Source organism: Erinaceus europaeus, chromosome 2 (genome assembly GCF_950295315.1).
Source record: "Erinaceus europaeus chromosome 2, mEriEur2.1, whole genome shotgun sequence".
Classification (NCBI taxonomy): Eukaryota; Metazoa; Chordata; class Mammalia; order Eulipotyphla; family Erinaceidae; genus Erinaceus; species Erinaceus europaeus.
Window position 1 is genome coordinate 166932757 of NC_080163.1, and position 25910 is coordinate 166958666.

General features: G+C 45.5%; 2 long non-coding RNA genes across 3 annotated transcripts in view; one reads left to right on the top strand and one right to left on the bottom strand.

Moving 5' to 3' along the window:
• Positions 1 to 25910, bottom strand: part of LOC132537005 (uncharacterized) — a 155278-nt gene that overhangs the window by 74679 nt on the left and 54689 nt on the right. The window lies entirely within an intron of this gene.
• LOC132537006 (uncharacterized) lies at positions 17104 to 21402 on the top strand. The gene is made up of 4 exons (XR_009548518.1): positions 17104 to 17154; positions 19962 to 20099; positions 20679 to 20720; positions 21357 to 21402. It is a non-coding gene; the product is annotated as an uncharacterized LOC132537006 (long non-coding RNA).

Genomic DNA, 25910 nt, shown 5'->3' on the forward strand with positions numbered 1-25910 from the left:
AATCACCCCTTTCCCCATTCAATTACCAACCACCTGGCTAAGTGCACACATTACAGTGCTCAAAGATCTGGGTTCAAGCCCACGGTCCCCACCTGCAGAAAGGAAGCTTCATGAGTAGTGAAGTAGAACTGCAGTTGTCTCAACTGGTAGAGCGCCAGACCTGCATGCCTAAGATTCCTGGCTTGACTCCTGGCAGCATATGTGCCAAAGTGGTGCTCTGGTGTTTCTCCACCCCATCTCATATGAAACTCTCTCTCAAGTATAATAAATAAAAAATGAACCTTGAAAAATGGTTTAAGGATCTGGGGATATAATTCACCAGGTAAAGCATGTGCCTTGTTATGTGCGCACAGTTCAGGTTTGAGTCCTGGCACTGCCTGGGAGATGCTACAGCACTAGAGGAAGACCTGGTGCTGTGGTGTTTCTCTATCTGAAAGAAAAAGGGGGTTGGGTGGTGGTACAGCAGGTTAAGTGCAGGTGGCTCCAAGTGCAAGGACCTGCGTTAAGGATCCCAGTTTGAGCTGTCAGCTCTCCACTTGCGGGGGAGTCGCTTCACAGATGGTGAAGCAGGTCTGCAGGTGTCTGTCTTTCTCTCCTCCTCTGTCTTCCCCTCTTCTCTCCATTTCTGTCTGTCCAGTCCAACAATGATGACATCAATAACAACAACAGTAATAACTACAACTATAAAACAAAGGCAACAAAAGGGAAAATAAATAAATAAATAAATGTATTTAAAAAAATATTTTTTAATTTATTATTTATTCCCCTTTGTTGCCCTCATTGTTTTATTGTTGTAGTTATGATTGATGTCATTGTTGTTGGATAGGACAGAGAGAAATGGAGAAAGGAGGGGAAGACAAAGAGGAGGAGAGAAAGACAGACACCTGCAGACCTGCTTCACCGCTTGTGAAGTGATTCCCCTGCAGGTGGGGAGCCGGGGGCTCGAACCGGGATCCTTCAGCCAATCCTTGTGCTTTGCGTCACCTGCGCCCAACCCACTGCACTACCACGGACTCCCAATAAATAAATATTTTTTAAAAAGAAAGAAAAAGGAGCCCAGTTTGGTGAAATCATGCATGTAGAAGGCCCTGTCTCCTCAACAAGAAATTGTGCAAAATATCATATGCTTGGAATTTCACAAATAGCAGCAGGGCATAGTAATCAGGAAAAGATGCAAGAGGAAAGCATGCTCGTGCTCACAACTTCTGCTTTTTGCAGACTGGATTTTAAAGTTTCTGAATATTGAAAATAGAATCCACTGCTCCTGGAGGCCATTTTCCCCATTTGTTGCCTTTATTGTTGTTGTTGTTGTTGTTGTTATTGTTGCCAATGCTATCATTGTTGTTGAATAGGACAGAGAGAAATGGAGAGAGAAGGGGAAGACAGAGAAGGGGAGAGAAAGATAGACACCTGCAGACCTGCTTTACCATCCGTGAAACGACCTCCACGCAGATGGGGAGCCAGGGGCTCAAACTGGGATCCTTAGGCCTGTCCTTGTGCTTCCTGCCATGTGCGCTTAACCCAGTGAGCTATCCCCGGCCCTTGTGTCTTCTTATATACTTATGTGCATTACATCACAGTATGTGCTTTACATGTGCTGGACACTGCACAGTGCAGTAAATGTACTCACAGTGCACTATGTGCTGTACGAGGTGTAGCAAATGTGTGTGATGCACTAGTAGTCTGCACCACACTGTGCATATATGTATATGGTTCACACAGGAGTGCAGGCTGCATGTACAGTTCATACTGCATAGATCATAAAATATAAGGCCTTGCCTCTTCATGCTGCAGATGAATAATTTGAGCTCAGAAAGGAAGCATCCAAGCAGGTAAAGTGGAGGTGCCTGGTTCCATCACACGTTCAATTCCATCCTGGCTCCCAAGATGTCACAGAGCATCTTCCTTACTGCATAAAGTGTTCTACATGCATCTCCCAAGCACATCACCCCATCTTCTTGTGATGCTGCCATTACTGTGATCCCAATTTTAAAGGTGAAATGGAAACTCAGAGAATTTAAGTAAATGTCAAGAGTCATAAAATAAGTAGCAATACTCAGACACGGAGCCAAGTCCTCAAGCTCCAAGACCCATGGTTTTTCCAGGCTCCTGCAGATTCATTGAGATTCCATGTGTTCTGCAGCTTTAATGATAACCATGGCACTTTGATTTGAAGGATGATGATTCCTTTACAGTCCTGGAATTCTTTGTTGCTGGTGGTGGGCTGCATGTGGGGGTCAGAGCACTCACATGCAGCCATGTAGCCGTGATGACCTCATGTCCCATCACATAAGCCCCGAGTCCAGCTCCCCATGGAAGCAGCCCCCAGCCCCTGCCAATATTAACCAAGTCACCATGGTCACCAGGATGTCTGTATCTTGCTTTCTGACAATGGCTGTTTCATTGCTTTATCACAGGCTAACTTCAGAAGTCCTAAATATACAGATTTTATTTTCATAGGACATGTGCCATTTGCTTGGTCCAGGTACCACTGTCATGGTCTCTGTGGGATGAGTGCAAGGCTCAGATCTTCCTTAGCCTCTGACACAAAGAGGACACAGAGGGCTCTCTCATCTGAAAGCCCCACGGGCTACGCAAATGACACCAAACTACCCATTATACATGTCTTCAGATTTGAAGGCCCTCTTCTGTCCTTGTGTCCACACACTGCCTTCTTCCCTATCTGTTCACCCTTTTACCCACACTTGAAAATGCCCCTCCCCTCTCAGGAAAACTTGCTGGACTAATGTGAGCAGAAGGAATTGTTTATCTTTCTAGTTGCTACCCTCACAATCTCAGACACTTTATAAAGCTCACTTCTAAGGCTTCCTAGCCCCATGGCCTCATGTTTCTGACAGCAGGATTCTGTGCATGTTCTCAGCTCCCAGATAGCACTGACACATACTCAGAACTAAACATAATATGTGTCAACATGACAAAGTGACACATTTAGATGTCGGTCCCTTCTCTTTGTCTACAGGGTGGTCTCACCTCTGGGTGAAGGCACTCCTTATCTGCTCCTCTCAGAGGAGTTTTTTTTTTATATTTATTTTATTTATTTATTCCCTTTTGTTGCCCTTGTTGTTTTATTGTTGTAGTTATTATTGTTGTCGTTGTTGGATAGGACAGAGAGAAATGGAGAGAGGAGGGGAAGACAGAGAGGAGGAGAGAAAGATAGACACCTGCAGACCTGCTTCACCACCTGTGAAGCGACTCCCCTGCAGGTGGGGAGCCGGGGTTCCAACCAGGATCCTTATGCCGGTCCTTGTGCTTTGCGCCACCTGTGCTTAACTCGCTGAGCTACAGCCTGACTCCCTCAGAGGGGGTTTTAACAGACACATCTCAGGCTTTCTTAGGGAAAAGATCTAATCACAACTAGTTACTGCACTTCAACATCCTCTGAGAGAAGTGATGTAGCAGATGAATGTACTAAGGACAGACTGAACTAGTTAACATGAAAAGTCACCACCACCCTATAGCCTGAGACAGGCCTCAACTGGGAATACTGCACTGTGTGTATCTGGTGGAGAGATAGAGAGACAGACACAGAAAAATAGAGAGAGAGATGGAGGGGGCAGGCACAGCAATAGTGCTTATCTGGTATGCAAAGGACAGGAGAATATATGAGAATGGAAAACATGAACATGATCTCAACTCCCCTTGAATGATCACTGGAGTACAGGAGGGTCTGAACATCTGGTCCCTCACAACCCAAACACCTGTGACCTGATCTGGGAATCACAGGGACACAGAATACAGGACTTGAAAGAGCCCTGAGGGTCATCTGGTCGAACACCTATGAGCCTCAAAAGTGAGAGATGCTGAGATATCACTCAGCTGAGGACCAGATAGGAAGAGAGGTCCTTTACTGAGGGATACACAAGGGTCACCCCCAAGCCCAGACCCTTTGGAAATGAGTGAGCCATAGGAACAGGAAGAGAGCCCACCAACTCTCTCACAGGGATGGATGTGATCCTGAGCCTTCTGCCTACCACGCGCCTCACTCAGGCCTTGTAGGGACGTATCCTCCACAGGGCAGGTATCCTGTTATTCCAGAAACCTTCTATCCAGTGTGGAGGGTTTGCTTTATGATGCAGGTGACATTCAAATAAATACACATTAACTGACATCTTTTCAAAGTGGCTTCCCTGGGGAACACGTCATTTCTGAAGAAAAGAATGATCATTAGACCCAGTCTCTAAAGAGTGGAATTGATGGGAAACTTGAAGCATCAGCTTTGTTGGATGTGACAGGTGCACATTTGACGTCCATTGATGGGTAATGACGGCACAAAATGTGCGGCACAACTGACGGCTGCTGCTGGAAGCAGGGATATAAAATGTACCTCTGTACCTCGCTCATGTCTGCCCCTGGAGAGCTCCCCATAGGCTGGGGAGCCCCGGAGTTGTTATGGGCTTTGGGACAAAGCACTGCTGCTATTCAGGCAGAAGAGCTTCCTGGGACTGTTGCTGCCCAGGCTCTGACATTCAGAAACCTTCCAGAGAAGGTCAGCTCACTTGAAGGCCTGACCACCAGCTCTGTGGCATGTGGAGAATTTTAAAGTAAGTGTAGATTTAGAAAGGGGGGAATTGATTGCATAGTGGCCTCGCATTGAAATGTTAAAAGGCCCAAGCTACTAGTGGTGACTTGAGGGAAGCCCCTCTGTGTTCCCCCTGGGAGAGGTTTTATTTGGTGGAGAACCAGTGGAAAAGTTGATTTAGAAATTAGAAAAATACTCATTTCAGCATGACACCCATGCTCCTCCACCCCCCAGTGTTTGTATAGCTGTTTCAAAAACACTGCTTGCAGCTCCTCTCCCACCTGGGACAGCTATGTCCCAGACACTTTCTTCTGGAAGCCCTTCCACCCACCAGCCTCCTCTTGAAAGAGCCTTCATAAACCCAAGCAGCCAGAACACTTCCTCTTTTCACAGTAGCTACTTCCTCCTGCAGACAACTCTCTCATGTGCTGTGGTTGCCTTCTATTTATGTCTCTAGTAGAGGCATGAGCACTGCACACATTCAGTGAATGCTGGATCTATAGAAGCAGATGGATTCTGCTGCCTTCATTCTTTTCGAAGGTGAGGGGCCATGTGGCTTTGCTTTCAACCCTCTCTGATTCTATCAGTGTAAAAATAAGATACCAGGATTGTTGTGTATGGGAGTCAGGACTCTTTCTGCAACTCATGTAAAACATCAGTGTCCTGAACTGAAATGCACAATAAAGTCAGGACTCACAGTGAATCCATTCTTCTAGAAACACAATGTAGAAACTGGAATAACAAGTGAGGGAAATATAACACACTTCTGAGGGTAGAAAAAAAGTACCAAAAAGACAAAGGTAACTTCATGGAGTTCCATGCACTGCAGTTGTGCTGTTCACTTAGGTGTACATTGGAGGTCATTCAAATTAGGGTTAAATGATGTGTGGAACGAATCTCGGTGTGAGATGGTCGTCTTCTTCTCAGTACCACTAGGTGGGAGCCTCCTAGCTGCCCCATGGTCCCAATGCAGCAAAACTAATGCTGATTTGCCCCTATGGGTTTCTTTTTTCAAGAGAAAAGGATCTCCTTTCAGACACATTCTTGAAGGATAAAGCAAAGGAGTATGACCAGGGTTTCAGATCCACCCCGCCCTGCCCTGTGGAATGACACAACTGGCAGAAAAGCTTCAGGGCCTGAGTTCCTCAGGGCACTAGGCTCTGGGACAGGTGGCCAGCAGGTTCTTACCTCTCTCCCTTCTGAAATTTTCCTGTTTCATTTATACCACAGCAAGGAGTATTCTCTTCCACAAAGACAAAAAAAAAAAATCAAAGGTGTGCTTCTCCAATCACTCACCAACACTTTCCTTTTACCATATAGTTCTTTTTCAGAGCCTAGAAGTATATTGCTGTTTTATTTAGCTCATCTACTTGCTTTTTTATGCTTATCAATTATTTAATAGTGATTTACAAAATTAAAAGATAATAGAGGTAAAATTCCACACTGTTCCTACCTACCACCAGAGTTCTGGGTCCCCACAGCCCTCCAGTGGAAATTATAATAGTTCTCCCAAAGTCACAGATATGGATTGATTATATATTTTTATGGTTTTTTAGTGATTAATATTGATTTACTAGATTGTAAAAGGTATAATTGTAATAGGAGAATAATTCCATACAGCTTCCATCAATAGAGTTCTGTGTCCCATCTCCTCTATTGGAAACTTTCCTATTGTCTCTCCATCTGGGAGTATGGACCAAAATTTTTTTTGGGGTACAGAATATGGACAGTCTGGCTTCTGTAATTGTTCTCTGCTGGCCATGGACTCTGGCTTCTGTAATTGTTTCTCTGCTGGACATGGACACTGACATGTTGTTCCATGCTCCCAACCTGTTTCTATCTTTCCCTAGTGGGTTAGGGCTCAGGAGAGATGAGGTTACAGGATACATTTATGAGGTCATCTGCCCAGGGAAGGACTGACTATTATCTATCATCCAATATATCTATCTATCTATCTATCTATCTATCTACCTACCTACCTACCTACCTATCACTATATATTTTGCCCATTTATATTCACTTATATGACCTTGTCTTCTCTTCCTTTCTAAGTCACACTTACACCCATTTCTATTACCATTTCTAAGTCACACCTACACCCATTACGACTTCCAAATTTTCATTTTCTTCTTCCCTCTCAGATAAGCAAAACACTGCCTGACTTCCTCTGGTGATTTCCAGATTTTTTCCCCTTCAGTGATGGGGATAAAACAAAGATTCCTGGTGACAAACATTTCCTGGCCTGATGGAATTGGGGTTCAACGTTCTCTGGTCGTCTTCCCTTCACATTCCCCCACTGCTGGAAGTATGAACCCCAAATACTTTTTGAGGTGCAGAAGGAAGGAACTCTGGCTTGCATGATTGCTTCTCTACTGGCCAGGGATGTTAGCTAGTTGATCCATATCCCCAGCCTGTCTCTATCTATCCCTAATAAGGGAAGACTACGGAGAGGTGTAACTCATCCATTTGTTTTCTCTATCACAAATGAGTGAAATCACAAGGCATTTGTCTTTCTCCACCTAAACATAATATCTACAAAGTCTATCCAGGCTACTGAAAACAGCAGGCCTTCTTTTCCTTTGATCTGAATATATATTGTGTATGCAGACTACATTTTCATTATCCACTCCCCTCTCTATAGGCAATAGGTTGTTTTCAGTTCTCACATATTGTAAATAGTGCTGAAATGAACATGGAGATGTAGGTGGCTCTTGAATTACTGTTTATGCTTTTTTTTCAGGTAAGAAACCTGAAGGAGGATAACTGGACCATATACAACATATATTTTTAATTTTTTGAGGATTACACACATCTTTCCACATGTTTTGAAAGAACGGGAGCTGGGTTAGACAGAAAGACAGCTCAACATATTGGGCACATACCTTGCCATGCTTGCAGCCTGGGTTCAAGCTTGAACACCCCATGGTAACAGTATGGCCCCAAGGAAAGCTCTGGTTCTGTGGTAAGTCTCTCTCTCTCTCTCTCTCTCCCTCTCCCTCTCCCTCTCCCTCTCCCTCTCCCTCTCCTTCTTTGTGTGTCTCTCTCTAACTGGATTAAAAGCTATTGGAAACTGAAGTTGTATCTGTATGAGATTCTGAGTATAAAGAAAAAAAGTGGAGCATGGGGATATTACCATGAATTGACTTGCTGGAGTTTCAGAAATGAATAACCTCACCATCTTCTTTCCCTTACAATCTAGGAGACCTTGGCATCAACAGCCTGACTAGATATGTTACCATCCTCTGAACAAAAATAGTCACTGACAGATGCCCATAAATCATCTGGACTGATCCCAAGTGAAATACTCCAACAACTCACCATAAATTGAAAATGTTTCATGGTCATTCATTTCAAATGCACACATTCTCCTCTTCTGATCTATAGTCATCCACAACACACTGGTGACAAGCCAAAACAGTTTTAATAGACACTAATATTTTAATAAATGAACTCTCTATAAGAGAAGGTTCATTTGAACTAATCCTAAGTCATGGTCTTGTCACTATGTAGCTGCAATTACATGAGTATTTGTGTAATACACTACAGCAGAGGATATGAACAAAACATTCATCTCAGAGGAGATCTAAAAGGCTAACAAACATATGAAAAACTGCTCTAGGTCACTGATTGTCAGAGAAATGCAAATTAAGACAACACTAAGATATCACCTCACTCCTGTAAGAATGGCATATATCAAAAAGGACAGCAGCAACAAATGCTGGAGAGGTTGTGGGGACAGAGGAACCCTTTTGCATTGCTGGTGGAAATGTAAACTGGTACAGCCTCTATGGAGAGCAGTCTGGAAAACTCTCACAAGGCTAGACATGGACCTTCCATATGACCCAGTAATTCCTCTCCTGGGATTATACCCCAAGGATTCCATAACACCCAACCAAAAAGAGGTGTGTACTCCTATGTTCATAGCAGCACAATTAATAATAGCTAAAACCTGGAAGCAACCAAGGTGCCCAACAACAGATGAGTGGCTGAGAAAGCTGTGGTATATATACACAATGGAATACTATGCAGCTATCAAGAACAAGGAACCCACCTTCTCTGACCCATCTTGGACAGAACTAGAAGGAATTATGTTAAGTGAGCTAAGTCAGAAAGATAAAGACGAGTATGGGATGATCCCACTCATCAACAGAAGTTGAGGAAGAAGATCTGAAAGGGAAACTAAAAGCAGGACCTACCCAAATTGGAAGTAGGGCACCAAAGTAAAAACCCTGTGGTTAGGGGTAGACATGCAGCTTCCTGGGCCAGTGGGGGGTGGGAGTGGGTGGGAGGGATGGGTCCCAGTCTTTTGATGGTGGGAATGGTGTTTATGTACACTCCTAGTAAAATGTAGTCATATAAATCACTAGTTAATTAATATGAGAGGGGGAAAATTAATTGTATGTCTTGAAGTTTTTTAAAACACAGACTGAATATTTTTAATATATAGGCTGTGTATTTGATAGGTGGACTCTCTCAAAAGCCTAGACCAAGTAGATCAGAAGCAACCAATAGCACAGCTATATACAAGATACTGGGTACTGTACAGCAAACCATAACAAAAGGCCTTTTCAAAGTTAAACCAATTACCAAATAATGTGATGATAACATTAACCATCGATTGTCTCTTTGAACCCTAAGACAGCAGGAACCTCACATCTCCACTATAGAGCCTCTACTTCTCCCAGTCCTGGAACCCTTGGATAGGGCCCACTTTCCCGTATGCCTCTCCCAATCCGTATAAAATAATATTGCATCTGCCAATCACTACCTAATCAACACAGCGATGCTTCACTTCAGACTGTGTCCAGAGACTTCACATGTGGAATGACAACCCTTCAGCTTCATTACTCAGGTGAGACCTTTCCTTTCATAGTATATCTAATTCCATCTCAGGTGTTTCACTTTCCAACAAAGTCCCAAAACCTAGATATACACCAGTTTCTGTGAGAGAAAGCATATGTTCACATGTATCCATAAACTACTGCAAAATATATACCTGAAAGCAGAAGTACACTAGAGTTTGCAGTGAGTACCCCTAACACTTCCTCTCCACTATTCCAAGCTTTGGGTCCATGATTGCTCAACAATTTGTTTGGCTTTGTATGTTTGGCTTTCTATGGGGAAGGCAGAGAGGGGGTGAGAAAGATAGACACCTGCTTCACCACTTGCAAAGTGACCCCCCTTTAGGTGGGGAGCTGGGGACTCAAACCTGTATCCTTACGCTGGTCCTTGTGCTTTGTGCCTTTTGCGCTTAACCTGCTGCACTACTGCCCAGCACCCTCACTATAAATGTTTTTAGCACATGTCTAAGTTGCACAGTGAACATTTAAAAGTGATTTCACAATAATCCTGTGCATATTTTGAGGCAAATCCATGGCAGGCACCCACACACACAGTGTTTTGCATTCAAGCACTTTCGAGAGCCCGCTGCCTAGACAATCAAGTTGAAGCACTCCTTTCCCAGCAAAACTGAAAATCTTCCTGAGGGCAAGTGGAAATATGCTCCTTGGGCACCTGTGTGTGTGTGTGTAGGAGTTACTGACACGTTGCCTTGCAGGGAATGAGACCCATTGTCTCAAAGACTAGCTGAGGGGAGCGATGGAGCACAGCTGTCTCAGCTTTCTCTCATCTGTCAGTGAGCACTAGGAAGACAATCAGCATCTGCCAGTAGAACTGGGGGAGCAGCTTCGTGGGCCTTTGCATTATAAAGGACAAGAAACTGTATTTAAGCCCCATCGTCTGCACAGTGATGTGGTCCTGAGAGCAGGAGAGCCTATCATTCTTTCCATTCACATGATAGTGCCCTAAGAGATAGATGACCTTGGCAGAGCTCTCAAAATCAATATGACAGTAGAGAAACTCTCAAATTTTATCCTGACTATTGGCTCTTATCCACTGAGCTGAAATCCTCAAGAACCAATTTATTTATATATTTTATAACCTCAGGTGCTATCACAAAGGCAAACAAATTTAGACTTCTGAGTTACAAAAAATAAAAACACACAAATCAAACAAACAAACAAAACAAAAAGAAAACCCACACGGTACTCACATACCAAATTCCTTATAAATGAGGAAATGTGCACAGGGTCTGGGTGGTGGCGCACCTGCTTAAGCGGACATGCTACTGTGCACAAGAACTCAGGCTCAGGCCCTGGTCCCCATCTGCAGGGGAAAAGCTTCCCTAGTGGCGAAGCAGGGCTGCAGCTGTCTGCCTCCCTCTCTATCTCCTCATTCCCCCTTGATCTCTCTCTGTCTCTATCCAGTAAATAAATAAAGATAATTTACAAAAAAAATTTTTTTAAATGTGTACAGAGCCAGAGGACACTCTATTAAACAAATAAGAAAGTACAACTGGGAGTGTGGATCGACCTGCCAACCCCATGTCTCGCGGAGAAGCAATTACAGAAGCCAGAACGTCCACCTTCTGCACCCCACAGTGATCCTGGGTCCATACTCCCAGAGGGATAAAGACTAGGGAAGCTTCCAATGGAGGGGATGGGATATGGAACTCTGGTGGTGGGAATTGTGTGGCATTGTACCCCTCTTCAATAAGGTCTTGTTGATCATTATTAAATCAATAAAGTACAGAAAAGAGAAATGAGGTTGGAGAAGGTATCAGTGATTTAACAGTTGTTACCATCTAATCTCACTTAAGACACTGAGAAAAAAATGACACAGTTTCTGCTCAACAGAAGTTTACAATTCATATGTAATAAATTATAATTTATTTAACATCCAAGCAGCAATGATTATAAAGAATTAGTATTGGGCTACCAACCAATGAAATTCAGGATGCTGACAATACAATGGGCAAAAAAAAATTTCTAATGGGTCTGAAAAGAGAAGAGTACCAAGCCTCCTTTAAAAAAAATTAAAATTTCCTCAAAGAATAATAAAAGTAATAAAAGCACACGTCATAATGAGTTCCAGGAAACTGCATACGGTAACCTGACCTCCAAACCCAGCATCACCTCAGACACCTGCATAGCAGCACTCAGGGCTCCTCCTGTCTCCTTCAGGTCCCTGCTCAACAGTTCAGATGCTTTTTGCCTATTTTGTACTTTGTGCAAATAGAAATGTTTGATGGGATCCTCATTCTCTTAAAGGATGTTGTGACATTCATCCAATGTTTGCCATGCACATGTACATTTGTCTTTCCATCACTGTAGATTATTCCACTGAGGAATTATCCCATCATCCACAGTGATCTGGATGACAGTAGAGCTGACACAGTTTCTAGTTCTGGCCGCTTTGCAAAGATGCCACTAACTAGATGTCTGGGTATGGGGTGTGAGGGCAGGGGAGGAAGCCTGTTTGCCTACCTTTCTGCAGCCTCTTCTCTGGGTTTGCGTCTCCCTGGCTGCAGCCGCACTTCTGTCCCAGGCCCAGCTGGTGCAGTCACTGCGGGCTGTGGACAGAGAGAGAGGTTGTCAGCGGGTGAGGGTGAGCAAGAGCCGCGTGTGTGACCACACGAAGGGCAGCGGCGACTCTGCTCCAGGCCGAAGGGCAGGTGGGGGGGGGGGACTGCAGCTCTCCATCACCCTCACAAGGAGAAGGGCCCAGCTCCACCCAGCGCCCTGCAGTATTACAAAAAAATATTGGGTGCCGGGCAGTAGCACAGCGGGTTAAGCGCACGTGCAGCAGAGCGCAAGGACTGACATAAGGACCCTGGTTCGAGACACTGGCTCCCCACCTGCAGGTGGGTCGCTTCACAGGTGGTGGAGCAGGTCTTCGGGTGTCTTTTTCTTTTTACTTTTTTAATTATCTTTATTTACTGAATAGAGACAGTCAGAAATCGAGCACTGCTTCACCACTTGTGAAGTTTTCCCCTGCAGGTGGGGAGTGGGGGCTTGAACCCAGGACTTTGTGCATTGTAACATGTGCGCTCAACCAGGTGCGCCACCACCCGGCCCCGGTGTGCAGGAATCTCTCTCTTTCTCTCCCCCTCTCTGTCTTCCCCTCCTCTCTCCATTTCTCTCTGTCCTATCCAACAATGATGACATCAATAACAACAATAATAACTATCAAAATAAAAAACAAGGGTAACAAAAGGGAAAAATAAATCAATATTTAAAAAAAGAGGAAGGGAGGCAGACACCTGCCACATTGCTTCATCACTTGCAAGTGGGGAGCAGGTGGGGAGCAGGGGCTCGAACAAGGGTCCCTGCAAACTGTAACATGTGCGCTCAGGGTCCTGATTTTATTAAGCGAGTTCCCCCCACACAGTGGAAGCAGTGACATTTTAGTTCAGAGTCTCCAGGGTGTTCTCTGAAGGCACTTGTGTATTTATGTATTTACTGAAGCTGAGCCCCCCCCCAACCCGCAGTGGGGCCGGGGCTTGAACCTGGGTCCTTGCTCGTGGTTCCACGTGCGCTTAGCCAGGTGCAGCAGTGTGCAGCCGCCCAATGGCATTTCCTGAAGGTCACAGGCACAGGGCACACATGGCCGCTTCCCTGACACGTGCCCTGCGGTCTCCGCCCTCAGGAAGGCCAGGCAGGGGTTGTGGGGCTTCTTGCCAGAGCTCCCAGCAAAGGTGTGGGCTTTGCGGTGAGGGCGGGGGCAGAGCTCTCGCTGTGAGCATTCTGGGGGCTGTCTCCTGGAAGAGGCCCAAGCAGGAGCCGCAGACCAGGTGTGTGTGAAAGTCACGGGTCTGTCCTCAGCTGCACACACGTGTCCAGCACCTGCTGGGAGCCATTGGGGCTTGGAAGTTGGCTGCAGGGGCTGAGGTGGGACTCACACTCACCGATGGGGAATGCCCAGATTTTGCCCCTGGCCTGCTTGTACTTTGTGTTTATAATCTGCCTGTGATGCATTTGTAAGTGGGCGGCAATACAGGACAGAAAGACTGAAAATATAGGGGGCCAGGGGTTGGTGCAGCAGGATAAGCCCACTGGGCACCAAGCGCAAAGATCCTGGTTCAAGCCCCCGCTCCCCACCTGCAGGGGAGTCGCTTCACAGGCGGTGAAGCAGGTCTGCAGGTGTCTTTCTCTCCCCCTCTCTGTCTTCCCCTCCTCTCTCCATTTCTGTCTGTCCTATCCAACGACAGCAATAACAACAACAATGGATTGAAGCCCCAGTGATAACCCTGAAGGCAAAACAGCAACAACCACAACAAACCTGAGACTGTAATAAAGGATTAGGAAGTGTAGAAGGTCTGAAGCAGTGCAGGTGTGTAGTGCAGGCTGGCCTTCCCGGGTGAGCAAGGGACGACAGGTGGAGCCGGTGAAGGCCGGGCTGAACCTTTACTGAGAAGGCACTTCTGTAACCTCACTAGCTCCTGTCTCCTAGAGGACCCCCACACCCCCAGTGGGGTCTCTTATATGGAGGCTCAACTTTCCCAGGCACAGCTCTGCAGGAAAGATAACAGTAACCAGATAAGGCAACCAGACACTGAGCAGCGGGTCCAAGTCCCACCCCTTAACCTGCAGCCTCTGCTTCTGGGATGATGCTTTTTGCTCTCCATCCTGCGCCCCATATAAGCCTGTGCTTCCCCTCCATCCTATGCCAGACTTTTCAGAAAGATCTGAGCCCCTGGCCCAAGCAGGAATAAAAGGCTCCTTTCCTCCTACACCCACCTGGGCTTCGGTCGTCTTGATTATTAACAGAGTTCCTCAGCATCCTCTCCCTTGTTCAGTCCACAGACCTGCAGTGCAGCCCTGCTGTCATGGGGCACATGGCCCAGGGAGGGGCTGGGCTCCGGGATGGGTGGCCGTGATGGCACTGATGGAGCAGGGTTCAAGCCTCCATTCCTCACCTGCAGGAGGAAAGTTTTGCAAGTGGTGAAGCAGGTCTGCAGGTGTCTCTCTCTCTCCCTCTCTCTCTCCTCCTCTTCTCTCAATTTCTCTCTGTCTCTATCCAATAACAAATCAATAGAATTAAAAATTGCTGAATGCCTCTAGCTGAGCCGTAATATCAATCTACATGTACTTTCAATCTCTGATTCTTATTTAACATTATGCACTGTCATAAGTTGGTCATTCACAATTAAAATATGTGAATGGACCTATTAGTAGAATCTGGTTTCTAGGTACTGAAGAACACTGAGTGATTTTTGTTTATTTTGCTGCTATGTGTAGGGGATGAGTGCCCTCAGGTGGCTGAATCCCAAAACTGCAGCTAAAGCAAATCTGCCTGAACCTTTTGGAGGTGAAGTTCCAGAGTTCAATCCTGGTTGCCCCTGTGATGACTGGTTGTTTCTCTGTCTCCTCCTATCTTTCTCATGAATAAAGAAATTCTTTAAAAAAACAAAACTGGGAGTCAGGTGGTAGCGCAGCAGGTTAAGCGCAGTTGTTGTGAGGCGTAAAGAGCCAGACTCGAGCCTCTGGCTACCCACCTGCAGGGGGGTCACTTCACAGGCCAGGCGGTGAAGCAGTTCTTCAGGTGTCTATCTTTCTCTCCCCCTCTCTGTCTTCCCCTCCTCTCTGTTTCTCTCTGTCCTATCTAACAACAACAACATCAATAACAACAACAAGGGCAACAAAAGGGAAAGTAAATAAATATAAAAAATAAAAAAACAAAACAAAACGAAGGGATCTATTCTAGGCTACATCAAGTCCTCTAATGGTTATTTGAATGTACACTTTTTACACTACAGTTGAAGGTCATCAAAGAATATCAACTCTTTTGCCATTCCACTTGCCAAGTGACATTCCCTTTGTACATACATACATACACACACACACACACACACACACACACACACACTTATGCTCCTGGAAATAGTGTGTCTCTGACAGCATCCATGTAAATATCCTACTGTGATACTTACTCTTTAGGATTCTATGACCACTGCTTGAAATGGGGGCAAGGCTTGTCGCATCTCTATTATTTCTAATAAATGCATGGCAGTTGGGTGGAGGGTAGATAGCACAATGTTTATGCAAACAGACTCTTGTGCCTGAGGCTCTAAAGTCCCAGGTTCAATTCCCCACACCACTGTAAGCCAGAGCTGAACACTGTACTGGTTTAAAAAAAATGCATGGGAGTCTATGGTTATCAGAACAAAATTTCAAAGGACTAATTAAAAAACTCAAAGCTGAAGATGCAAATTGCTTCAGGGACTCAGTCTGTCAGCTGGACAGTTATGACACTGACCTTTGACCTCTGACATCACAGACCAGTGGCCTTGGCTACAGTGGAATCTTCAGTCTTAGAGACTGAGTTGACAGTGCACACAATGCTATGTTCAGCTCTCTCTTTAGCGTCGAGTGAAGAGTAGAGGATGTTTGTGTCTACCAGAAAGTCTTCGTGGCTTTCAGAGTGTCTGGGCTGGCTGCCCTGCCTAAGGTAGAGTCTGTTCACATGCCCTGTGTGACCGGCAGAGCAGGAGGAGGGCAGCCCCAGCATGTGCTCTGTGTGATGCCCACTGACAGAATCCTCAGCTTCAGCCCTGGTCTCATGAACGGTTACTTGTGCTCATGAGATTCTCTCCTGCTGATGCCAGAGAGCAGACTTGACCTGCTAGGATTAGAGTCCTGTGGGCTTACTCAGGGCACAGCCAAGGAATAGCTTAGTACTTCCTTGAGTTGAGAAACATTTGGATGTTTGATTTATTATCTGTTGATCTTGGGATTCCTAACTCCCTCAAGCCCAAAGTGATGACTGAGTTAAGATTAGAGTCAGTTTTCCAGAATCCTGTTATCTAAGGGTGTATGTTAACCTGAGACCACAGTGAAATGACCTCTTCACACTCTTGGATGTTTTGTAATCTGCAATTTGACCTCTATAAGGTCATATATCTGTTTACGTTATTTTTTTATTATTATTGTGTGTGAGAGAGAGAGAGAGAGACAGAAGCAGAAGAAAGAGAAAGTGAAGGGGTGAAGGAGATGGGGAAAGGAAGAGGAAGAGGAAGGAGGGGAAGGAGACAGCCAGAGAGTCACTGGCATATGCAAAACTTGGGATGACACTTGGGGATACATGATTTTCAGTTCAACTAGACACTGTGCTGTGGACCTGAGTTGCTTGTTTGAAACATTTGTCATTTCTCCTTTGTCCTCTAACTGTTCCTTCATTTAGTGGAGGGGCAGTTTGTTGACACGGGGTAAGATTTTTCATCGCCCAGTGAGAAGTGTCTGCAGAACACTCTCCTCCCCACTCATCTCCTCTCCCAGCATCAAGCACCAGGACCCCAATAACCTCACTCCCCCTCACTCCCTCTTAGTGTCTCCTTTCTACCAGATCCTGCTGAGACTCTGCTGCTTCCTTGTCCCCTGACACTAAAGTGACAGCCCCTGTGCCCTGTCCTTCAAGCTTCCCTCCATCTCCACTGGCCCTGAGTGACCTCAACTCTCACAGGACCTCTGTGTAGCTCAGGACTCCTGAATCGGGGTGCTGAGTCCTTCTGGGGGACCGAGACTCCTCTGTAATGCTTGTGAGTGTTGACATTAGCACGAGTCCCTGTGTCCAACTTGCCCATTGACAAGCTGCCCTGGGGGTCTGCTGTGTTGCAGGTCTTCTGTGGAGGAGAGCGGCCTAAAAGAGAGGAACATCCCAGTATTGCCTCATGGCCGCACCCTGCTCAGTGGCCCTGGCAAATTCCTGAAGAGGCGGAGGTGGCAGAAAAGACAACTGATCTTATATTCCAACGTGCTGCTCATCTCCAACACAAAGTACGTACCTGCTCCCCCTGCTCCTGACCCCACAGCTGCCTCTTCTCTGCTGCCCTGAGGACAGAAGGGGTGGCTTTTCTGCGAGGTTTCTGTCCAGCACTGGGTGGGCGTCTGAGGGGAAGCAGGGAGACTGGGCAGGGCCAGAGTCCTGGGGAAGGGCAGCCAGGGTGGAGAGGCTAAAGGAGAGATGCAGAGACAGAGGTCAGGGGGGCACCAGCCTGGAGGACCCTCCCCTGGCCTGCTCTTCCTTCAGGTGTCTGCCCTTCCAGCTCTGCCCGAGGGAGGCAGGACAAGGCACAGCCAGTCCCTGCTTCCCAGGACTCACAGACACTCACACTGAATTTCTGCAAAGTGTTTGCATTCACAGCCTGTTGTTTTCAACGGGTTATGTTGTTTTTGCCGGGCTAGCTTCACGGGCAGGTAACAGACGACCAGGGACTCATGGCTGAGCTGTAGGCAGTATCTCTTTATTCATGCAGGACACAGCACAATCTAAGATGAGCTAAGCTAAACTCAAGGTACTGTAAAATGCTGTCTTTATATATACTTGCCAAGTAGGGTGGAAACAGGATGTGACATAGAGAGGGTGGAGAGAAAAGTGACTGGTGAAAATCAGAGTGTGACAAGGAGGTGGCAGAGCAGGCGAGAATCCCATCACTGAACCACCAATGCCCTGGAGGGAGGGTGCTACTTGTTAACAGTGGTTATGTAAATAGAATGAAGTGGTTATGTAAATAGAATAGTGTTAAGCAGGGGGGATTTAAACCAAATGAAACAGAAGGGGTCTCTGGCATACCAACAATAGCCTGCACATGGAGACAGGGACCTGGGACTGAGGGAATGAATGATTCATTCACTGACTGAATTTATTCTCTTGTGACAAGAGGCAGTGAATTCAGTGAGTGGAAAACACTGTTGAGCAAAGTCCTCCTCATGGCTGATGGGATGTGGGGGTGAACCTGGCACTTTGGAGCCTCAGGCATGAGAGTATCTTTGCATAACCATTATAGTATCTACCCACCACCCTCAAATTTCTTTTTAAGTACCTGAGAGATAGAGAAGGAGATTGGGAAGGGAACAGAGAGGAGAGACACCCAGAGACAGCTCCCACAGTGCAGTTCCCTTTGCTCCTGTCCATGGTCCTTCTCATGGTACATGAGCCTCTGCCTGGTTTTAGGTGGGCACAGTACTAAAGCAGCTTTTCATGTTTTGCCAGACTCTAAGTGGGATAATTATGAATACAAATTCATGAAAGCAAATTTTCAGTAACTTAAGCTTTAAAGGCATGAAAAACCCTTAGAAACTGAGACTGGGTGGCTGGGTGGTGGTGGCACACCTGGTTGAGCATCCATGGCCTAAGACCCAGGTTCAATCCCCACTCCCCATCTGCAGAGGGAAAGATGCATGAGCAGTTAGCAAGGCTGTAGGTTTCATTCCTCTCTTCCACTCAGTCATCTTACCATCTTAATTCTCTCAGTCCTTTAAAACAAAACAAAACAAAACAGGGAGTCGGGCAGTAGCACAGCAGGTTAAGCACAGGTGGCACAAAGTGCAAGGACCAACATTAGGATCCTGGTTCAAGCCCCTGGCTCCCCACCTGCAGGAGAGTCGCTTCACAAGCGGTGAAGCAGGTCTGCAGGTATCTATCTTTCTCTTCCCTCTATCTTCCCCTCCTCTCTCCATTTCTCTCTGTCCTATCCAACAACAATATCATCATCAACAACAACAATAATAACCACAACAATAAAAAAACAAGGACAAGAAAAGGGAAAAAATACATAAATAAGTATATATTAAAACAAACAAACAAAAAACAGGAAAATGGCCCACAAAAACAGTGGATTCATCATGTAGCCACCAAACCACAGTGATAACCTCAGTGGCAATTAAAAATAATAGACATGGAAAATTCAACGTAATTGTTTGGGACTCATAGAAAATATTCTTTTAAACTTTTTAAAAAATTATCTTTATTTACTTATTGGATAGAGACAGCCAGAAATCGAGAAGGAAGAGGGTGATAGGGAGGAGAAAAACAGAGAGTCACCTACAGCCCTGCTTCACTACTTGTGAAGCTTTCCCTCTGCAGGTGGGGACGGGGCTTGAACCCGGGTCCTTGCGCACTACCGCCCAGCCCAGAAAATATTCTTAAAAAAATTTTTTTTTATTTAAAGAAAGGATAAGTTAACAAAAACATAGGGTAGGAGGGGTATGATCCCACTCATCAACAGAAGTTGAGTAAGAAGATCTGAAAGGGAAACTAAAAGCAGGACCTGACCAAATTTAAGTAGGGCACCAAAGTAAAAACTCTGTGGTGAGGGGTAGACATCCAGAAAATATTCTTAACTAACATTGTAATGCATGATTTATTTTATTAGTATCCTCAAGCACTTTCAGGATGACAATAATGAACTAATATATTAATTGCAATTTCCATACAATTAATAAGGGAAATATGATCATGGACCATTATGGCTAACAAGCAAGCAACTGGAAAGATGCTAAATGAGTGAAAGGTTCTCATAAAAAGCGAGCTCATAAATATGGGGGAGTATCTAACTGTTCTGCAATGTTCAGGAAAATGGCTGGTTTCCTCCCACTGGTAAGGAGTGTTCAGGGACATCCTGGGCCCGGCTCCAGTCAGCACACAGCACTCAGGCCCCAGCCCTCCCTCTGCTGTGCTCTCAAGGCTCAGCTCAGAGGGGAAGGAGCCACAGAAACACACCCACCATCTCCCCAGGAGAAACCCAGCTGCTCCCAGAATGCTGGAGATGCAAGCTAACTGCTCTGTGCTGTTCCCTCTCCAGGTTCAAGAGTGACTGCAGAATCAAGTACTGGGTGCCCCTGCTGGACATGTGGGTGGCACACAACTCAAGGAATGGAGCGAGAGCCCGCACATCGCTGGTCTTGGGCTGGGATGACCGCAGCTTCGTGGTCTCTTTTCAGTAAGACTGCAGCCCGGCCCTGTCTCCATATGATTCACCTGGGCGGGGGGCACAGCTCCATCTGGGGGTCTATTTGCCACATGTGCACTGACCCCCACAAGGATAGCTGTATGCTCTCGACTGTCCCCCAATGGTTGTGATTCAAGCAAACACATGCAGCTTCTAAGCCCTCTGCAGGTGGGGACCAGGGGTTTGAACCTGGGTCCTCGTACATGGTAACATATGCAATTAACCACTGGTACCACCACCTGAGCCTCAACCCAATTTCTCCTCCAGCTAGAAGATTTCCTTGCCAACCCACAGCAAACTATCTGTCAGAGAGCTGGGCCTCTCACCACCCAATGAGCAGGACAGGCCTCCTGACTCATACAGTCCCACCAATAACAACCTGATGTTGATGTTTACATGTTGATTTTGTTGTTGTTGTTGTTTCCTGTAGGTAATTTCCCCCTGGAAGGGATAACTTTATTTTATTTTATTTATTATTTGTTTTTACTTTTTATTGGTGGGGGAAATACAATATGTTTGTGTGAATTTTGTGCATTTTAACTTCTTTTCTGCCCGTCTCTTGGATTTCAGTTCAGTCGACAAAATGGAGCAATGGTACAATGAGCTTCATAGGTAGGTCCTTAGTTCAGGTATTTCAAATCTTTTTTATAAGACATTATTTTATTAATGAGAAAGATAGGAGGAGAGAGAGTAAGAACCAGACATCCCTCTGGTACATGTGCTTCCAAGAATTGAACTAGGATCTCATGCTTGAGACCTTTTTCCTTTGTGTTACCTCCCAGGCCATGGTATTTCAGATCTTCAAGTTCTCAGAATGCAGAGTCCTAGCAGTCAATGCTTCTCCCTCTTGTCCCCCTTCTCTCCACTCTGTGATGGGAGCTAACATCACCCTGGACCATGTATTCACCTGCCCAGACTTAAGGGCATGTTTCTCTGAGGGGTGGTTCTCAAAGCAAATGCACCTGCCAGCCCTACAGCCCAGGGAGGTTCTGGCCTGGACTCTAGGCAGGAAAGCTGTGAAGACACGATCTGGAGCCCTGCTCTCAGAGACCTGACAATATATGTTTTCTAGGATTTGGTCTCATTTTCCAGAAATACATTTGTATATCTCTTCATTAGATCTCGCTGAGTATGTTGATATCTTGAAAAAGGCGTGCAAAATACTGAAGTGACTAGTCAAAACGTAAGTTGACTTGCACATAATCTAACAGATATTCTTTTGTTCTGGGTCACTGTGGACTTGATTAGGAACATTCAGAATGAGATTTTGGACTTCCAGAACACCCTCCGAAAGCAGGTGGAAGACATCATTGTAAGTGTTTCTAAGACTAGAACTTACACTCCAAGCTTCTGCCTTGGACAGAAAGAGGTCTAGAGATGAGGGAAGAATCCAGAATGTACCAGATAGAAAAGTGTATTTTTCTACAGACACACAGGTCTTTGTATACACAGAAAAGAAAGCTGGGACTATATGCAACAGTCCTTAGTGGTCACATGACTTAAACTTGGAAAGAAGATTGCATCTGAAAAGTTAACATTTTTTTCAGATCGCCCTAATATCCATTCTTGATGTCTCTTGCACCAAATGATTTTCACAGGACAGCTTTTCTATTAGCTAGGATTGTTTTCCCAATTAACTCTTGCATGTACAACGTGGTTTGCATTGTTTCCTGTAGATAATTTATCCCTGGCCAGGATTTTTTTTTTTACTTTTTATTAATGGGGAGATTAATGGTTTACAGTAAACAGTAAACAGTTGTTGGCACATATGTATATCGGTTTTCTGCAAAACACTTCACTCCCAGCCCAGCTCCGCCTCTCCCATCATGCACCAGGATTGGAACAACCATTCGCCCTAGTCTTTTACTTTGGTGCAGTACACCAAACCCAATTCAAGGATGGCTCTTCAAGTGAAGAGAAAATACTGACCTCAATTTTCTTTTCCTTTCCTTTCCTCTCCTTTCCTTTCCTTTCCTTTCCTTTCTTTTCCTTTTTTCCTTTCCTTTTGTTTCACCCCCCCCTCTATCTCTCTCTCTCCCTCCCTCCAGGGTTATTGCTGAGGCTCATTGCTGCACTACAGATCCAGTCTTTTATGGATATTTTTTTGACTTTTCCTTTTTTTTTTTTTGATAGTACAAAGAGAAATTGAGAGGGGAGGGGAAGATAGAGGAGAGAGAAAGAGACACTGCAGACCTGCTTCACCACTTGTGAAGTGACCCCCATGCAGATCAGGAGCAGGGGCTCTAACTGAACCAGGATCCTTATGTAGGTCCTTGCAGTTTGTACTATGTACGCTTAACCTTGTGCACCATAACCCACCTCTCCCCACTCAAGAGAGATAGAACCTGCAGACCTGCTTCACCTCTCAGGAAGCCTCCCCACTACAGGTAGGGAGTGAGGGTTGAGACCTGGGTTCTTGACTTGGTAAGGTGTGTGCCTAACCAGCTGCAGCACCTCCTAGCCCGCTTTCTTTTCATTATTTCTTTTATTTTTTTTTGCATAATTTGAACAGCTGCATCATGTCAGGGTTGGCCTTCACTCTGCAGCATTGATGACATTTTCCTGCTTCTTCATACACCAGGCAATGCTTCTCTTCAAGGGGGGTGGGGGAGGAGCTGCTTTTTTTTCAAAGCATTTGAGTAGATAGTTGATATATTTGACATTTTAAATTATGAATTACTCACTCAACTGGGAGTTACCTGTGTGTATAACCTGAGACTAGAGAGCAAGCAAGAAGAAATCCACATATCCTTGTCAACACACTTCTGAACATGCACTGAAAACCCAAGGAGTCACTCAAATCTACAGTGTCGACTCAACCACAGTCACTGCAAGGGTCAAGTAGCTTTGATCCTGGACACAGGGCTCTCTCTCCGGGGAAACAGAGCTGCTGGGAAATGTGTTCTTCCACTGCACACTGCAAAAGCTTGTTGTGACCCTGCCTTCCTTCTCTTCCAGGATGCGAATTCCAGGCTGGAAGTAAACAGAAAGCCACCTGCAGGTGAGTGTCAGGGCAATCTGAGAAGAAGCTGACTAGAGTGAGACATTAACTGTAAAGACTCAGAGTAAATGGTTTCCAGCTTCGCTTCAATACCTTCTGACAGGGAAAAGTGCAGGCAACAGGCCTCCATGCATTCAGTAGACAGTGACCAACTCACTGCTCTGTAACAGGCTCTAGGGATAGTCCTTGCTTCTCTACTTCTTTCTCTGTGGCAGATTGGGCTGCTCTGTAGAGCTCTTCCTCATGAGGAATTCATGGCATTCCAGGCACAGGAATGAATAAGAGCATCTTCCTGTTTATTTTGTCAACTCTTTTCTTGGGCACAAGTGAGGGCAAGATCTCCTGTCAGATTCAGGGACACAGAGACACAGAAACACAGTGACACAGAGACACAGAGACACCTCCTTCTTTGCACAGAAGGTCCAGGAGAAGGCCCCTGTGTCACACTTACAGTGAGGTGAGTCTCTTCATGGTCAGCCTGGACCTAGACTGAGGTTTCTCTCCATGTAGGTGGCAAACATCTGCAGGAGCATGAAGTGGGCCAAATGCCGGCCACTGAGGAGCTTCCACAGGAAGCACAGGAGTCCCCCAGCCTCGCATGTGAAGACCAGCAGGGGAGAGGGGACCCCCTGGGTGCCTGTGTATGCCTTGATCCAGGTCAGATCTTCCTTCCTGAAACAAGCTCATGACACTGAAAACCAATCCCATGGGAGGGAGGGCAGGATTGGCAGGGACCTAGAAGCCCCCAGAAACCATGCACGTCTCCACTGACTCTGGTAGAGGTGGAGCAACTCAGAGTTGCAGGAATGGACTGGACTCTATTCTGAGCTTGTATTGGAGAAGCCTTGGGATTCCTGTTACAGTGAAACTCTCAATTCCACCCCCAAAGCAGTCTCATTTCCCAAGTTGTCTTCAGGCCCAGATCAGCATGACAGTAGACTGAAAGTCTATGTGTTATCAGGTGTCTTTAAAATGGTCCTTCTATCCAGTCCCTCCCCTTTCCCCAATATAATGCTAAAACTCTCCCACCAATCTTTGTCCCTTAAAGAAAAGTGCTAGTTGGTATTTATTTGGATCAGAATAGAATGGGTTAAGATATTTTTATTATGATAATTCTAATCCAGAAGTACTGACTTACACTTTCAAGGTTGTATTCATGCCCCATCAACCCTGAGGTATTCATAAAACAAATCTTGCCTAAACATTGAAGACAGAACATTGAAAGAAATTTTAATATTTATTTATTTCCTTTTGTTGTCTTTGTTTTATTGTTGTAGTTATTATATATGTTGTTGTTGCATAGTACAGAGAGAAATGGAAGGAGGACAGGAAGACAGAGAGGGGGAGAGAAAGATAGACACCTGCAGACCTGCTTCATCAACTGTGAAGCGACTCCCCTGCAGGTTGGGAGCTGGGGGCTCAAATTGAGATCCTTAATCTGGTTCTTGTGTTTTGCAACATGTGTGTTTAACCCACTGTGCTACCGCCCAACTCCCGAAGACAGATCAATTTAATAAGCTAGCCTGTTTATTCATCCCACTCAGCCCCCACAGATAGAGCATCTCTCTTGTTTGGTCACTGAGGGATCATGAGCTCTTCCTCCAAATAATGTCCAGCACAAAAGGACCAAGCCTGACAGGGTGACACAGGACTCTGACAGGGTGACACAGGACTCTGGCTCTCTGCTTCTGCCTGTGTTCAGCCTCAGAGGACTCTCTGGGTGTAGAGTGAGTGTAAGGAGATGTGGCATTCTTCCTCAAGGCGTTCTTTCTGCTGAGACTCCATATTGAATTTATCTGGATTCCAGTTACAAATATTAAGTTCAGTAAAGCATAAGGTCACATACCTCAACTCCTCATTAAACATTTCCCTGCTGATATGCAGGAATCATCTCCTCGACTTAAGACTGGGTTTTCTCTCCCATCTCTCCCTCTACCATGGTTTCAGTGAGGTAGTGGACCCTCGGCCCCTTGGTTCTCCAAGCCCTTCATCCTCTCACTGCCTCTGCTCTGCTCCCTGGGGCTCCTCCTTTGTCCATTGCTAAACCCACTGCTTTGTTCACAGGTCTCTGCACTGGGGGTGACTCTACCTGGACCTTAGGCAGCTCTGTTGACAGAGACAAGAACAAGAGTATGTCGGTGGCTGTGGAGCAGAGGAGTGAGGACAACACTGCCTACCGTGACGTGGAAAGCACTAGGCAGTGCTCCATGTTCATTCATCGGCACAGGGCTCCGACACGGCCACCTGTATTGACCCAGACTGCCCCGGAGCCTAACACTGAGTTTCTGATGGGCTGTGGGGACAGGGCCGCCCACAATGCACCAGTCTACAACACTTCTCTGGCCCTTTCCAGGACCCATTATCCCATTAATAATGTCATATATTGGTATATAGTCATTTGTTGTATTTTTCTATTTATTGATATAATAAAATTTATCCTATAATTCTGTACTTATATGACCTCTATTTTTTGTTCAAGGCTCACATAAATCCCTTGTTGAGGCCTCACCTGGGCAGTTCTGGAATCAGCCAAGGTCATGTGTGTCTCTGCTTAAATTTTATGAACTTCAGGGTAAATATGGTTGTGTTCTCAGTCTGTCTTGTACATGCGTGTTAGCAAGCATCTCTTTCCTTACGATGTCAGAATTTTTGGAAGCCTGTTCCATACATACCAAATTTCACATTTCTGAATGATAGGCTCATGTCTTTTAGAGTTTACTAATGCCTGGGATTATTATTATTATTTTTATTGTTGTAGTTTCTGTTGTTGATATCATCGTTGTCATTAGATAGGACAGAGA